Source organism: Vulpes vulpes, chromosome 6, assembly GCF_048418805.1.
Source record: "Vulpes vulpes isolate BD-2025 chromosome 6, VulVul3, whole genome shotgun sequence".
Classification (NCBI taxonomy): domain Eukaryota; kingdom Metazoa; phylum Chordata; class Mammalia; order Carnivora; family Canidae; genus Vulpes; species Vulpes vulpes.
Window position 1 is genome coordinate 120,737,558 of NC_132785.1, and position 15,819 is coordinate 120,753,376.

The window sequence follows — 15,819 nt, forward strand, 5'->3', positions numbered from 1 at the left end:
TAATCACAGGATTCACTTAAACAAATTAGCTAACCTTCATATGAAACAGTCCAGTTTGAATACTATAGCATACATAAGATAGAATAAAGAGAGGCCTTCTACGAAAGAATTTGTTTTTCCCAGCAAAACCCTAGAATAGTACTGTTACGGGCTGAGTTGTGTTCCTTCCTCCCCAAATTCCTATGTCCAAGTCCTAACCCCAGTATCTCAGAATGTGACACTATTTAGAGGTAGTGCATTTAAAGAGGTGATTAAATTAAGATGAAGCTGTTAGGGTGGCCCTAGCCCAATATGATTGGTGTCCTTATAAGAAAAGACTAGGACACAAACAGGCAGAGAGGGAAGACCAAGTGAAGACACAGGAGAAGGAGGTTATCTGCAAGTCGCAGAAAGAAGCCACAGAAGAAACAACCCTGCCGACGCCATCATCTTGGATATATCTCTAGCCTGTAGAACTGTGAGAAAATGAATTTCTGTTGTGAGAGAACACATCCAGTGTGTGGTATTTGTTCCACACTCTAGCAAACCAGTACAAACACCAAGACTAGAAGCAGCAGATGGAAGACTTGGGCCACAGGAAGGTGACCAGACTAGTCTTGGGCTTCTGACAAAGGAAGAAGACTCTCAGAGAAAACTTTGGCCAGGGTAGCTGAGCAGTGCCTCAGCCATCTATGGCCATGATGGTGCACAGGAGACCTCATGCTCTCAACACAAACCCTTGCATATGCTTCTCCCTTGCCCCACACACGGGGAAGCCAGGTTTCTCTCCTAAGCACCTGCAGACATGGCCGGGTAAACAGGGATTCTTGTGTGGGGTGAGAAATCCACTCTTGCCAGAGCAATATGGATGAGCAGATGCTAAAAACTGCTAATACTTCTAGAAAAACTAACAGAATGAAAGAGAAGCACCAACTCACTTCCAGAATTTACACCCAAAGGAACAGTATTCATACAATGAAGAACCTAAAAAGAAAGAAGTGCTTTTTAATAAATATAATTAATGTTCTCTGAGAATTATATAAATATAATTAATGTTCTCTGAGAACATTAGTCTCAGAGACTAATGTTCTCAGTTGAGACAGCTGCATATCCAGATAGATAGCTGTATAGATAGATAAACAGACAGGTAGACAGACAAAACTTCTATGAAAAGTAGTCTTTAGAAACTAAAAGGATTCTTGGAGACTAAAATCTTGATTAATAAAAATGAAGGTCCAATAGAAGATACAATTTCCACTTGTTGGCTTTCTTTCTTTCTTTCTTTCTTTCTTTCTTTCTTCTTCTTTTTTTTTTTTATTCACCCATCAGTTGTCCTAAATGGAAAAGTTTGACAATATCTAGGGTTGGTGAAGACATACAGAGCCACAAATTCTCAAAGGCTGTTGCCAGGAATATATAACAATCTTACCATCTTGTAGATCATCTTTGGAGAATAATTTAACAGTTTTCCTAATAAATAAAAAAATGTGCATATCATTTGACTCAGCAGTTCCTTGTCTGAATATAAACCTTAGAGGAACTCTCACACATGCACCAGCAGACGAGCACATGTGTTTTCTGAAGTGTTGTTTCTCATAGCAAAAATACTTAGAAACCACTCAAATATCTATCACTAGAGGAATGAATAAAAGCATTGCACATATTCCTACAAGGATCTATTACACGGTGGTTAAAATGAATGAACTAGATACCCAACAACTTAAACAAATTTTCCAAAACTTATTGATGAGCTAAAAAAAACTAGTTACAGAGAAGTAAGTCCAGTGTGATACTATTTATCTTAAGATGCCAAAACAAACAAACAAAAAAAAATAAAACAAGCCAAAACCAAAAGCTAGGAAAGACAGGGGTGATGATGGAATACACATGTAAACACATAATGTTGATGATAGTAATTGCTCTGAGGAAGATTAAGAAAAGGAGTAGAGAGAAGAGTAAATTTAGTAGGGAGAGGAATAAACTGCAATTTTATCAGTGATATTTTATTAGAAAGGAACCAGAGCACATATGACAAAAATGTTAGTGTTTATTGTTTCTGAGTGATGGGTGCATGTTATGTGATCTTCTGCAATTTTCTATGGCTTACAACTTTTCAAATGAAAAAATCCCCACAAATGATGGACTGATAAATAAAATGCATACAACTGAAGAGTGCATTAACAAACTAAAATATTGAAGTAAGTAGTCTACCCAGAACATAGTGCAAGATTCCAACCATTGAAATATGGGAGATGTAAAAGTGAATATTAAAAAAACAAAAAATAGAACCAGAGGGCACCTGGCTTGCTCAGTCAGTGGAGCATGTGAGTCTTGATCTCAGGGTTGTGAGTTCAGGCCCCACGTTTTGTGTCGAGATGACTTGAAAATAAAAAATCTTGAAAAGAAAAAAAAAAACGGAACCAGGAGTGCCTACCTCTGTCTCAAAGAATATTTAGAAAGAAAATGGATAGAGAAAATTATCAAATAGATTACACACAAAAAATTCAAACCTAAAGAGATTCTCAAGACTTCATACTAAAAGAACCCACAAAGTATTGGAAAGAAACACAAGAGAGGAGTACAGAGGATTTGGCCCTGGGCATATTGGTAAAATTTCCACAAAAAAAAAGAAAACCAATTCCAGAGAAGAAAAAAAATGCCAAGAGTTTAACTTCAAAGGAAGAACAGAGGGACATCAGACTTTTCAAGTGCAATAAGTATAAAATTCCATAAGATGTAGTACCACAGGGATCCCTGGGTGGCGCAGCGGTTTGGCGCCTGCCTTTGGCCCAGGGCGCGATCCTGGAGACCCAGGATCGAATCCCACATCAGGCTCCCGGTGCATGGAGCCTGCTTCTCCCTCTGCCTATGTCTCTGCCTCTCTCTCCCTCTCTCTCTGTGACTATCATAATTAAATAAAAAAAAAATTAAAAAAAAAAAAAGATGTAGTACCACAAAGTTCTGTAGAAAAAGATGGTTTTGAATCTAGACTTCTATACCCAGGCAAAAAATTAACATAAGTGCAAAATGAAAACAATTTTAGAAGAACAAGGACTCAGAAATTTTCTTTCCAGGAGCGCTTTCTGAAAGATTCTCTAGAGGATGGACTCCAACAATAGGAAAAATGAATCCAAGAAAGAGGAAGTTAGGTTATAAGGCAAAAGAAGTATGCAAAGAAACTAGTAAAACCAGTAAAGTCCCAAATGACCATCAAAGACATGGCCATGAAGCTTAATAAATTGTTAAGAACATAATTCCACCTGTTAAATTCCAAAAGATTTCAACAAAACTTGAGAATGGGCAAAAGGAGAGTAAATGGAGGTGGGGATGGCAAGTTGGGAAGGCAATGAAATATCAAGATCTAACCTTTTTTTATCTTCTTTCTTTCTTTCTTTCTTTCTTTTTCTTTTTTTTTTTTTTTTTTTTTTTTGTGAGAGACAGAGAAAGAGCATGCAGGAAGAAGCAGAGGAGAGAGAGAATCCCAAGTAGACTCCCCACTAAGTGTAGAACCCAGCACAAGGATCCATTTCACAACCCTGAGTTCACGGCCTGAGCCAAAATCACAAGTCAGGCACTTAACCAACTGAGCCACCTGGCACCCCACAAGGTCTAACCTTCTACATGAGGGTAGGTCATAGATACTGATTGGCCCTCAACACCGATGGAAATATATAGCAAATATGCTGAGTCAAGTGTAGAAAAATAAACGCTTGAAGAAAGAATAAAAACCGAATGTATATTTAGCAACTACTAATGAATAAAAAGGACAAAAAAAAGAGAGAGAGAAAAATAGCCAATTGATTATAGTTTGACCCCCTCCTATCCTCCAAGTGCGAAGCAAATGCTCCAATCCAGAGTGATTCTACAACAGTTACTCAGGTTTGATTTTAATCACCCGGCAGCTGTGTCTATAGTAACTGAAAGAGGAAATTCCTAAGCCAGTGGTTCTCAGCGTTATAAAAATAGAGATTGCTGGGCCCCAGCCTCAGAGTTTCTGACTCAGTAAATCGAGAATGGGGCCTAAGAATTTGCATCTCTAAGAAGTTCCTGGACGATGTTGATGCCGTGGTCCAGGGACCACACTTTGAGAAACCGTGCTGGTAGTGAATGAATCACACGCATTGATTGTCACTGTTTGCTGATTTTCCTCTTAGGAGGAAGTTCTCAAACAGCACATTTCTGGGACACAGTGGAGGGAAGGCCTATTCCACCTGTTCCTCATAAACAAAAAGAGATCATTTTTTTAATTCAGAAGAATGTCTTTCAAGAAAGCCTGTTACTGATGAAGGAACCCTTAAAAGTAATATTTTTCTAAGTAAGAGAAAGGGAAGGCGGGGGGTAGTTGCAGAAGCCAGTTCCCCTAAGTGGAAATACTGATTGAACATGACTGGGAACATCTATCTCTTATTCTAGGTAGGCATAAAACAAACATTCTCTGACATTCATATGTGTATTTCATAAGGCTTTAAAAAATTTTTTTTAAAGTCTGAAGTTGTCAATTGTATTAGAGTGTTTTGTTTTGATTTTTTTTAAAAAGAAAATTCGATTTAAACGGATTTAACAACAGCAACAAGTTATTGGTTCTTATAATTCCAATCCCGAGGGTTAACTAGCTTCAGGCATAAGTAAATCCAGGTGTTCAACTGATGCTATCGGAGTTTCAGGTCTTTCTGCCTCTTTGCTTTGTTTTCCTCTGTGATGGTTTCACTCTTTGGTGGGTATTTACCATCCACAGCCCCTCCTTTCCACAATGGCCAGCAAAAATTCCAGGTTCGGCTCCTATTGGCCTCTCTGCAATCAGGTGCCTATAATCATTGAACCAATCATGGCCCAGGGAGACTACTCGGCTGGGTCCTGGTCACTTCAAGGGCCCTACCTGAATCAGAATCACTGACAGCTGGGGAGGGGGCACTCAACAAAGGAATGTCGTTCCATACAGAAGCCAGCCAGGAGCAAGCAGACAAAAGCAATCTGGGAACCCAGGGCTGTTTTTATCTTGTCAGATTAACAGTACATTAAAAAAAAACCAAAAACAAAAAAAAAACAAGATAAATAAAATGAAATTGCTATGCACTCTTGTGATCATTTCCTAAGGGAAAGCCTGCTTTAGCCATGAAAGAAAACAAAACAGAAAACAAAGTGTGCAATAAAAAGCTCTTTTTTTTTTTTAAGAAAGGTAGTTTTATGGAAAACTCAATCCATTCCCGTTTTTATAAAAATTGCATTTTTATAAAACCCTAACGCCCAACCCTAACCTTAATTTTATAAAAATTAGATAGAAGATGCGATTACTTTCCATGCTCCTAACTCCTGCCCACCAACAGAGGCACTGGGCCTAGAGGCCACAAGAATATTTTCATCTCTTTTAAAATCAGAATAAAAATGATTATACGAATATATAATAATGAAGACAAGCTACATCACACTGATCTTTTATTTATGTCAATGCAGCCATACAATATGAGTTTTTATTTTTATTTATTCATTTATTTTTTTCAGTGGAGGAAAAAGGCCCGTGAATGCAAATGCGCCATGAGCCTGGGAAAGTTATAATGTGGTGCTACCCTCACCTTTTTTCCTCAAAGCCCTTCCCCAAGTTTCTGAGGGTGATTGTCATGTTCAGTCATCTCCCAAAAGTCAACCCTGCACCTGCATTGACCAGCCAATGTGTTCCCTTATTGGAGGAAGAACAGTCTTAAGCCACTTAGAACAACTTCTCCCTTACAAGGCGCAGTGGAGGCGTTGGGGGCAGCTCCTGGGAGGTGACGCAGGAGGGAGGGATGTGTGGTGTGTGCGGGGAGGGAATTACCTAACACAGCTTTGTGCACCGCTTTCATTTCCCATCTGAGTATCGATCCCGGGTTCCCCCACTCTCCAAAAGTGGAGTATTTCTAAGAAAGCTTTTCTGATGCCTTAGGACACATCTTGCTAATAGATGCACAAAATAGATAAAGCCCGGATGCTCACAGACACAGTGCCCAGCTCTGGCGGCTTGATGCTGGGATGCTAAGGGTAGCTCCAGGGGAAGGAGTTTGGCAGCACCGTTCTCACCGCCGGGGGCGTGCAATGCCCCGTTAACAGCCCCACAGGGCAAAACAAATGTTGAACTATTTTTGCTTTTTGTCTTTTTTTTTTTTCACCAAAGCAATTTTTCTCTTTTTATTCCCTTTAGTCGGTGAGAACAGGTACTAAGGTAGCCTTTTGTAAAAGCAAAATGACATAAGGTGAACTTTCAAAAAGTGGGGTATACCTGTATTTCATTCACAGGTACTCACCCCTGTGCCACCTACGGTGCCAAGAGCTTGTCCATGCCTCTCAACCTGTATCACCCCAACACTTGATGACCAGAAGTACATATGCTGGGCTAACTCCCAGGGTCACATAGAAGAGAAGAGAAACTTGAACCCAGACTTGAACCCAGGTCTATCTAAGCCCACGGCCATGATCTTAAATGATATAATACATCCCTCTGGACTTTTCTAAAGTCCTGGTTTCCATGTTCTTCCTGAAATGGAAAAGGAGCCAACAATAGGTGGGGTGCAGTGGGGAGACCCCTCTTCCCCTGCCCAGTGTCCTCTGCCTTCAACCAGATCGATGCATTTCTCAAGGAAGAACCATCTTCTTCGTAAAACGGTTAGTCATAAAGTCGAAGTTTCCTGCGCTCATAGCTTAATTATTTCCATGCATCTTTTTTATCCTTTTACCTATGATTTAATTTTTCTGTCTAGCGACTCTCCAGCAGACTCCCATTAGCACCGAAAGCCGTCGACCCACTCAGATGAGCTTGACTCATGCACCATATGTGCCCCACTTTATCCACGTGGCTCCAGGCGCTCACATTTTCCTCAAGGTCTCAGCGCCAGGCCTGTGGGACGCCGGCAGTGGTATCCTGAATTCCCCTTCTATCAGCACCACCGCCACCACCACCCCCTTCCCTGCTCACAGCACTCAGCCTGCTATAATTAAACAAACAGGGTTATTTGTGACATCCCGGTTTACACATCAACAAGTTATTTTCTCTGATTTTGCTATGGATGGATTTGCTCTGCTTACATTAAACAAAAACAGCTCACCCAAAAATGCAGAGTAAGCAAGGCGGAGGAAATGTGGCCTAGCAGCTGCCTCTCTTTCCCCACGACAACGACGCAAGACCAAGCCTCCTCGTTCCCAGACTCCTTGCCTCAGAGTCACCAAGCTGGGCGGTACTCTAGGGGGTGAGAGTGGGGGTGGGAGGACAGCCATCCGGGATCAGAACTCTGGATGGTAAGAGAAGTCTCCAGAAACCTGGGAAGGTCAGGTGGGTGTTTAATTTGGAGGCTTCCAGACTAAACAGCATGGGGGACTAGAGGAAGCATGTGGGACTCCCCGGGTGCATGTGTCCTGTGGAGGACACTGTTCCTGGTCTCTGGCAAATCAATTGCCTGGGAGGATGCACTGTGAGGTCCATGTCAGGGGACAGGATTGAGGGAAAGAGGCTCAGGTCCACCACTGCTTCTCTGGCCAAGCATGTCCTGCCCGGCTATCTGCCTCTATGCATGCCTTCTTCCACCCACCCTGCACCACGACCAAGAGGGGCTTCCAAAAGGCAGTTGAGGCTGCTCATCCATCTAGATGGAGGCCCTCTGTCTTCAAGATAAGCCCTGGCTCCCTAAAATGCCTCTTTCTGTCCATGGGGACCCAGCCCCTGCCGACCAATGCAGCCTGACCTCACCCCACACCCCACCCCATTCTCTAGACCTCAGGCATAGGCAGGTCTGGGTTTTACAAATGTGTCCTTTGCAGACTGATCCTCTTCCTTGACCACACTCCCTCCACCCCCACCCTGCTTGATTCCCTTCAAGCCCCCCCTCTGCTGGCTCCTCTCGACCCTTGACTAAGCTCCAAGTCTTGGGTTCTAGGTATCTGCATCCTCACCCACCTCCCTCTGTGAGGGCTGGGTCATATCAGCCTTGGTCTCCGCTGGGCTCCAGGGTCCACGAGCCCAGTACCTCTGAGGGTGCTCTGCTGATGTCTGCAGAGTGAATGAATGACTCTCTTTGGTGTCCACCGTCTCCTTCCAGGTGTCTGGCCTTTTGCAAAGATCTGATTCAAAAGCAGAGGACACACGGTCACTCCAAGTTAGAAACAATCACAATGGAATATATAAATATATCATGACAGAGTCACGCAGTGACAACTGAAAGGGATGTGAGCCGTATACGACTGCATCCAAAAATGGGGATGCATCTCACAAATAAGGTGCCAGACATGAAAGGAGGATAAACTTTACTATTCTATTTATATAAAGTACTAAACCAGGTAAAACAAATCTGTACTCTTCATATTCAGAAGAGTGTGTCATGGGGCCCCTGGGTAGCCCAGCAGTGGAGCATATGCTTTGGCTCAGGGTGTGATCCTGGGGTCCTGGGATCAAGTCCTACATCAGGCTCCCCACAGGGAGCCTGCTTCTCCCTCTGCCTGTGTCTCTGCCTCTCTCTCTTTGGGTCTCATGGATAAATACATACATAAAATTAAAAAAAAAAACAGAGGAATGCTTCACATGGGGGACTGGCATGTTTTGCTTCAGGGCCTGGGTGCCAGGTGATGTTCAGGGGTACAGGCTGCATGTGAATGTAAATACAAATACACATTTACTTCTCTCAGTGAATAGATTTTATACATGTCATACTCACACAGAGATAAGTATTAAATCACATCTATTACTAATATATAACATATAAATAGATTATAAAATATAAATATATATAAATATTATATGTAAATATAATATACATATTTACATATGTAAATTTACATATAATATTATATGTAAATATATACATACACATTATATGTGTGTATATACATATTTACTAGTTGAATAAAAAGCAAACAAACAAGCTAGAGGCCAGTGTGGTGCCGGGGCAGAACCAGGCTGTGTTTCCCACCCGGTCCCTCCTGTGGGACCACCTGGGGCCGGTCCTTCCCTCAACAGGCACCTAACTGGTGGTCTGAGGATATGGTCCCTGCTCCTGTGGCCTCAGGTTCAGATCCTCCTGCCAGGTTTCCTCCCATGGAATCTGCCTCGGTCCTGCCTCCGAAGGCCCCAAGTATAGGGACCAAAGAAAGACATATGGTGAAGACCCTTGGGTCTGCCCTGCCAGAAGAGCTTGGATCTGCAGGGGGGACACTGGAAGTGGGCCTGGGAGACCTGTGGGAGATGGGTGTGGGGGACAGACAGGTGTGGGAGAGAGATGGGTGTGGGACACAGATGGGTGTAGAGACAGATGGGTGTGGAACACAGACGTGTGTGGGACACAGACGGGTGTAGAGACAGACGGGCGAGGGACATAGATGGGTGTGGAAGACAGACATGTGTGGAAGACAGATGGGTTTGGAGACAGATGGGTTTGGTGACAGAGGGGTAGGGAGACAGACGGGTGTGGAGACAGACAGGTGTGAGACAGACAGGTGTGAGACAGACAGGTGTGGAGACAGACGGGTGTGGAGACAGACAGGTGAGGGGAACAGATGGGTGAGGGAGACAGACGGGTGAGGGAGGCAGACAGGTGTGGGAGACAGATGGGTGTGGGAGATGGGATTTGCTCTGCAAAGAGGAGGGTGGATGCTCTGCACACAGGTGAGAATCCTGGGGAAGCACAGGAGACGCAGGAAGGGCTCCAGCGTGAGTGAGTCGGCACATGGCCAGGGACCATGGGGTGATGTCCTCGGCATCGGGGGCCCAGGAGACTCTTTGATTCAAAGGTCAGCTCTAAGTCATGCAACTTTGCCATGGAAACACCTTTGTGCCCCCTTCCTCCCAAACCTCCTGTATGGTCTAACACACACACAGACACACACACACACACACACACGGCACTCTCAGAGTTAGGATCTGGGGGGCATCCAGCATCCCCCGAGTCTGGCTCACTGAGGCAGTTAAGGGGCCACGGTTTCCGGCCAGCAGGGCTGGAGCAGGAGCCCACCTGCTGTTGAGGGGCTGCGATCCTCCCAGGACCCCTCGCCAACCCCGCAGATGGTTCTGGACCTGTGTGGACTCCTGGAGCTTTGGGTAAAGCTTCCTGAGGCCCGAAGGGCTAGGAGGTTGCAGCGAGCATCCGGCTCATACAGCAGCCCCTTAAGGAGCTATCAACGATCTTGAGTTCAGTGTAAGTCCCTCGAAGGCAGAAATGTGTCTCTCGGCGTCCCCCACCAACCCCAGAGCCAGTCGGGTGTAAGTCCATCTCTTGCTGCCGCTAAGGGGGACGGTTGACAACACCCAGCCCTTCACACGCTGCACCCTTCGAACATACCTGTGTGCAGGTGCAGCCATGTCACAGCCCCGGCCCCCTCGTGTGCCTGGACTGCCTCACCAGTACCTCCAGGCATTTGACTATGCCTGGTCATAAATCAGGGAGGGACAAGGGCACGCGGTGACGCCTGTGTCCCCCCGAGGAAATGAAATTTCAGGGACGGGATGGAATTTCTTCCATGAGTTCATGGGAGCAAACCAACTATTGTCTCCTCTCTGTTGGCAACATCACACTTCTAAATGACTTCCCAATCCCTGAAATGCTCATGAAACGACTGCCCCCCAATCTGTGGCAGGGCTGGTGGGGGATGGCCCTCTGCCCTCCTCCCTGTCTGCTGTGGCTCACGCATCACATGGCAGGGGGGTCAACTGGGCTGAGAAGGACCACTAGCCTGCAGTTCGCTTACGGTGTGATGGCCCCCAAATAAGCCTGTTCAGGAGCATCTTGAGGTTCTCATTCATTCATTCATTCATTCACTGAGTAGATGTTGTAGAAGGAGAGAGGCCTTGTGGGAGGAAAGTGTGAACTAGACTCTGCTCTTCACCTAAGGAGTTCCTGGACATCTGGAATCCCAGTGAGCCCCAGAGGGAAAGCTGACCTGGCATGTTGGGGTCCCAGGGCAAGTGCCATCTAAGCTCTGGGGTGGAGGGCTGATTCACGTTGGCTGCGAGTCAGGGCGAGGCAAGGTGTTGTAGGAGGGAGCCCAGTGTACTTGGTGAACTCAAACTCGTTCCATTCACCTGAATGCAAAATGGACACAAGTGACAGTAGAGAGCAGAACTAGCCTCACCTGGCCCACCCGTGGTCCATGGCACTCAGGCACCTTGACCAGGTGAGAACACAGTTGCTTCCTAGAGCACGGCTCTCTTGGGTATGCATATGTCCCCATGGTCCTCGGTCAGGGGCACATCCCAAGGCCTCCAAGTGGACATAGGTGTCTCTTTCACTGGATTAGAGACAAGAGTAAAACCCTCGGCCCCCATCACCTCCCTGGGGTTAGTGCTCTCCAGAATCCTTTCCCAAAACCCAGTCCTCCTTTGGAGGTGACGGTCAGCAAAGGGCCCCAAATTGACCTTCCATTAACCTTGTACAAGCTCCTCCATGGCTGTGCTGGAACATGGCTTCTACTGTCTATGATACAATTCATGCACAGGGAACCACAGAATGACAGAGAAGTGGCAAGAGGGCTGGGAAGCCAAAGCCTGAGCTTCAGGGAGGGGAGGCCCGGTCAGAGAGCACATCCAAGGGGCCTGAGTGGGGCAGCGTGGTCTGTGTGCGCAGATGGGCCTGTGGAGTCTGCAAGGCTGGGGTTCGGGTGGCCGACCCCAGCAACTGCACGGTGCCCGCATCTCTTTTCTCACATGTAATTCAGGAATAGTAAGACCTAACTCATAGGACAAATGACAAAATAGATGGTGAGTCTGGTTGACTGATAAAGGGGACATAGTGCAATTCCAACAGCCAGCCCTCCGTGTGCGTGGAGGCTCCCAGCCCCTGGGCCTTCGGCCTCGACCCTACACAGTCTCCGTATGCCGTGATACGACAGCCTGCTAGGATCCCGACTCCTTCCTCCATGAACAGGTTTCAGGCACATCTAGCTCAGGGACATTCTTTTTCTTTTTTCTTTTTTCTTTTCTTTTCTTTTCTTTTCTTTTCTTTTTTTTTTTTTTTGCTTTCTCCTCCTGATTTACTATGAATCCAAGGAGCAGGCTTGAACATTCTGAAATCTGAGCAACACAGAAAAGAATTATGATACAATATAGAAAAAAAAACCCAGAAAAATCTGCCCCTGTCCTAAATGGTCTGGCTGTGAAGCCTTGGACAGGACAGCCTAGCCTCTGGGCCTCCATTTCTTCCGTATAAAAGGAAGAGGAACTTCCAGGTGTGCCAAGGCAGGTACTGACCCTGCCCTCGCAGACCCTGTTTTGGCTCAGGTGGACCCAGGGCCATCCGCTTCATGACTGTGTTGTATTAATTTGCTGGGGCTGCCAGCACAGTGGGCCACAGATGGAGGGCTCAACAGCAGCATTTACTGTTTCTCAGTCCTGGGGGCCAGAAACTTGAGACTGAGGTGTTGGGTGGGTAGCTTCCTCCTCAGGAGGCTGTGGGGGACAATCTGCTCCATGTTTCTCCCCTGGCTTCTACAGGCTTTACTGGCAATCTTTGGCCTCCTTGGCTTCTAGACGCATCCCTCCTGTCCCTGCCTTCCTTCCAATGGCATCTTCCTTGTGTGTCTATGTGTGTGTCTATGCATCTCCAAATTTCCCCTTTTTATCAGGACACCACTCCTGCTGTAGTTGGGGCCCACCCTACTCATGTCAGCTCATTACTTCTGCAATGACCCTATGCCCAAGTCCTGAGGAGCCAGGATTTCAATGTATGAAGTTTGAGGGGATGCAGTGCCACCCAGGGCAAGGCAATCGGCCTGACCTCGCCCAGTGTCTTTGCCTCTAAAATCAGCGACAATTCCGAGGGATAAATGGGACAACGTGTGTGAAGGTCCCTGACACCTAATAGGTGGGGCTCAGCAAAAATCGAATCCTTCCATCAGCAGAAATGCCCAGAGTCCCCCTGGGTGTGGGCTTTACTCCGGCTCTCCGCCTTCCTCACCTCCCTCTTGCCACCCCCCTCCCCTGGAGCTGATGGAGTGATTTCACTTCACCTTAAGCTCGAATTTGTTCTGGAAAACGGAGGTTTGCCGTGGAGGTCTGTCTGGGGGCGCTCCTGAAACTGTGCCACGCTCGTGATCCAAAGCGCCCTGCCCTGCCGTGAAGATAAAGGCTGTGACAGCTGCATGGAGGGTGACACTTTTCAGGTCCCGCTCAGGACCAGCGGCAGACGACAGCGCGAACAGTTCACCCTCCTGTCCCCCCCTCGCTCCCCCTCTTGTCGGCTTTGATTCACAGGCTGTATAATTCAAGTCATTAATTTTTTCCATTCAGTGCGCTGCCAATTTCTTCTCATTTTGTTCCTGGAAATCTCTTGTGTGCATCTTCTAAATTTAAAATAAATACACTGTACATAATTGGATGCTAACCAGACAACACTGAGCAATCATACGTTCACATTGATTCCGCAGATGTAGTTGCCTCAAACATGAGTGGGAAAGGTCCCTGCATGTTCCGGATGAGATGTTAAATGGGCCAAGTTACCTTCACGTTCTTCAGGATCAGCCTGTGGACCATTTCCTGTTGTAAACAACGAAGAAGAGTTCTTACACCAAAAATAGACCTCCAAATTGTTTTAGTTGCTACAATTTTGTGCTCACGGGGCTGAGCGGAAAGAGCTTAAGTATAGACCTGAAGAGATCAGAGCTCTGGCTGCAAATCCACCACGAAGAGAGTATATGACACCAAATAAGCACCTACGGTGTGAATTTCAGCTATGCAATTAAGAGATCATCCCAGATCTTCTTTTTATTTTTTCTTTTCCAAATCATGGATGCACCCTTGAGTTGATTTTAAGGACAGGAATATGATATTAAGTAGCATCTTGTAGAAGAGACAGAAACATCCCCTGAAGAATCCATTGGTTTCTGATAAGTCCTGGCTAGTGAACTGTAAGCAGCGAGGTTGGGCATCACTTCGGGTGGCAGAGGGTGGGAAGCCCACGCACAATTCTCCAGACTTGCCTCCTCACACGTGGTGACAGAAGGTGCTGCGTACTCCAGGTGGTGGAGCCTTCATCGGCACAGGGCTCTGCATGACCTGGTGGGGAGGCCCTCCAGCCAACCTATGCAGGACACACAGCAAGTGAGTTACTCATGTACACAGGTATGAGACATAAACTTTTAATGTGTTAAGACACTGAGATTATTTCTAACACAGCATATTCCAGCCTGACCAATTCAAATCTTGGGGGAAAAAATCATTTTCTTTTCAATTCTATGTAATTCTTTGTCAAGGAGAAAGTCTCAGGTGGTGATAGTAGGTCTTTTACACTTCTCTTTCTTTTATAATCTCCTTTTCCAACCAAATGAGATCAGACTTTGGGCTGGGTGTCCCTCATTGGTGGTAATATGCAGCGTGTTAGTCTGCTCCAGCTGCCATAACAAGGTACCACAAATGGGGGTGGAGGGGGGCCCTTAAACGACAGACATTTCCTCTTGGTTTTGGAGGCTGGAAGTCCAAGATCAAGGTTGGTGGGCTTGGATTCTTCTGAGGCCTCACTCCTTGGCTTGTCTTTTTGTTTTAGTTCATTGCTCATCTCTCTATGGTGCCCATGTCTGCTCTCTCTGTGTCCTAATCTCCTCTTATAAGGACATCAGTCGTATTGGATTAGGGCCACCCAAATAACCTGACTTTAACTTAAATACCTCTAAGGTCTTATCCCCAAATCACAGACTTCAACATAGGAATTGGAGTGGGGGGGGGGTTATAATTCAGCCAATAAGACCAAGCTAAGGCTTTTATCTAGCTTTCACTGGTTTTTGGAGGGGTGGGGATTACTTTCTACTTATGGCAAGCCACAGCGGTTTTCTACTGATTATGATGCGTAGTTTTCTTAAGATATAAATGTATTTAAGTAGAAAGACTGATTTAGAGAAACCCGTAAGAATTAATAGTATGCCCAAAATTGTGATGGGAGATGCAAATAATTAAGTTTTGGGAAAACAGGGGCTAGGTGATTTCTAAAGCTTTTATCCACGCAGCTTTTTCTTATATAGTTTTATTCATTTATGCATCCATATAACTGAGTACATATTAAATGCCTCATTGGCATTAGATACCCAGGTGGTTATAGAGTCAAATAAGTAGTGCTGTAAGAGCAGAGAAGGAAAAAGTTCAATTCTGCCCAGGAGGATCAGGAAAGACTTCCTGGAGGTGGTAATAATAGTATATTTTGGACTTCTCAGCCATACCTAAGCCCACAGATCATGAGCACTGTGTCTTCATCCTCGATTTGGTATTTTTTGACTTTTGAATGTGTGCACAGCCCTGTGATTGGTGCTACCAAGAAGGTACTGTAGCTTTAAGAATAGGGAAGAGGCTAATTAGCAACAGAAACCATGCATAAAATTCATGACTTGCATTTAAGGTTGTACTTCTCCCAGAGATGACTTTTTAAATGTTTGGGGTTTTTTTTTCTCCCCTTGATTAGGAACCTTATGTTTTCCTAGAGTCTAGTTGTCTGATATAAAATACAGATTGGAAAAATTCAGTCATAATTACGAAAATATATTTCTTAATCAAATATAACCACAGGGGGAAAAGTCTTTCATTGAATAAGCTTTTCTGAGAAGAGAATATTTATCCCAGGGTTAATTCATCAAGCACTTTCATCGTTAGTCCCTGACGTGGCTGTTCAATGACGTACACATATTTATTGAACTCCTACTGTATGTGGGGACTGTTCTAGAAGCTGCAGATACCATGGGGAATCAGGCTGGCTAGGTGCTCTCTCAGGGGACTTACATTCTAACAGGAGGAATTGACAACAAGCAAACAAGCAGATACATGGAAGTATGTCAAAAATGAAATAAATGCTCAGAGAGAATTAAAACAAGGACACACCGTAGGGGATGATGTGGGAGGGGGAGGTGGCTGCA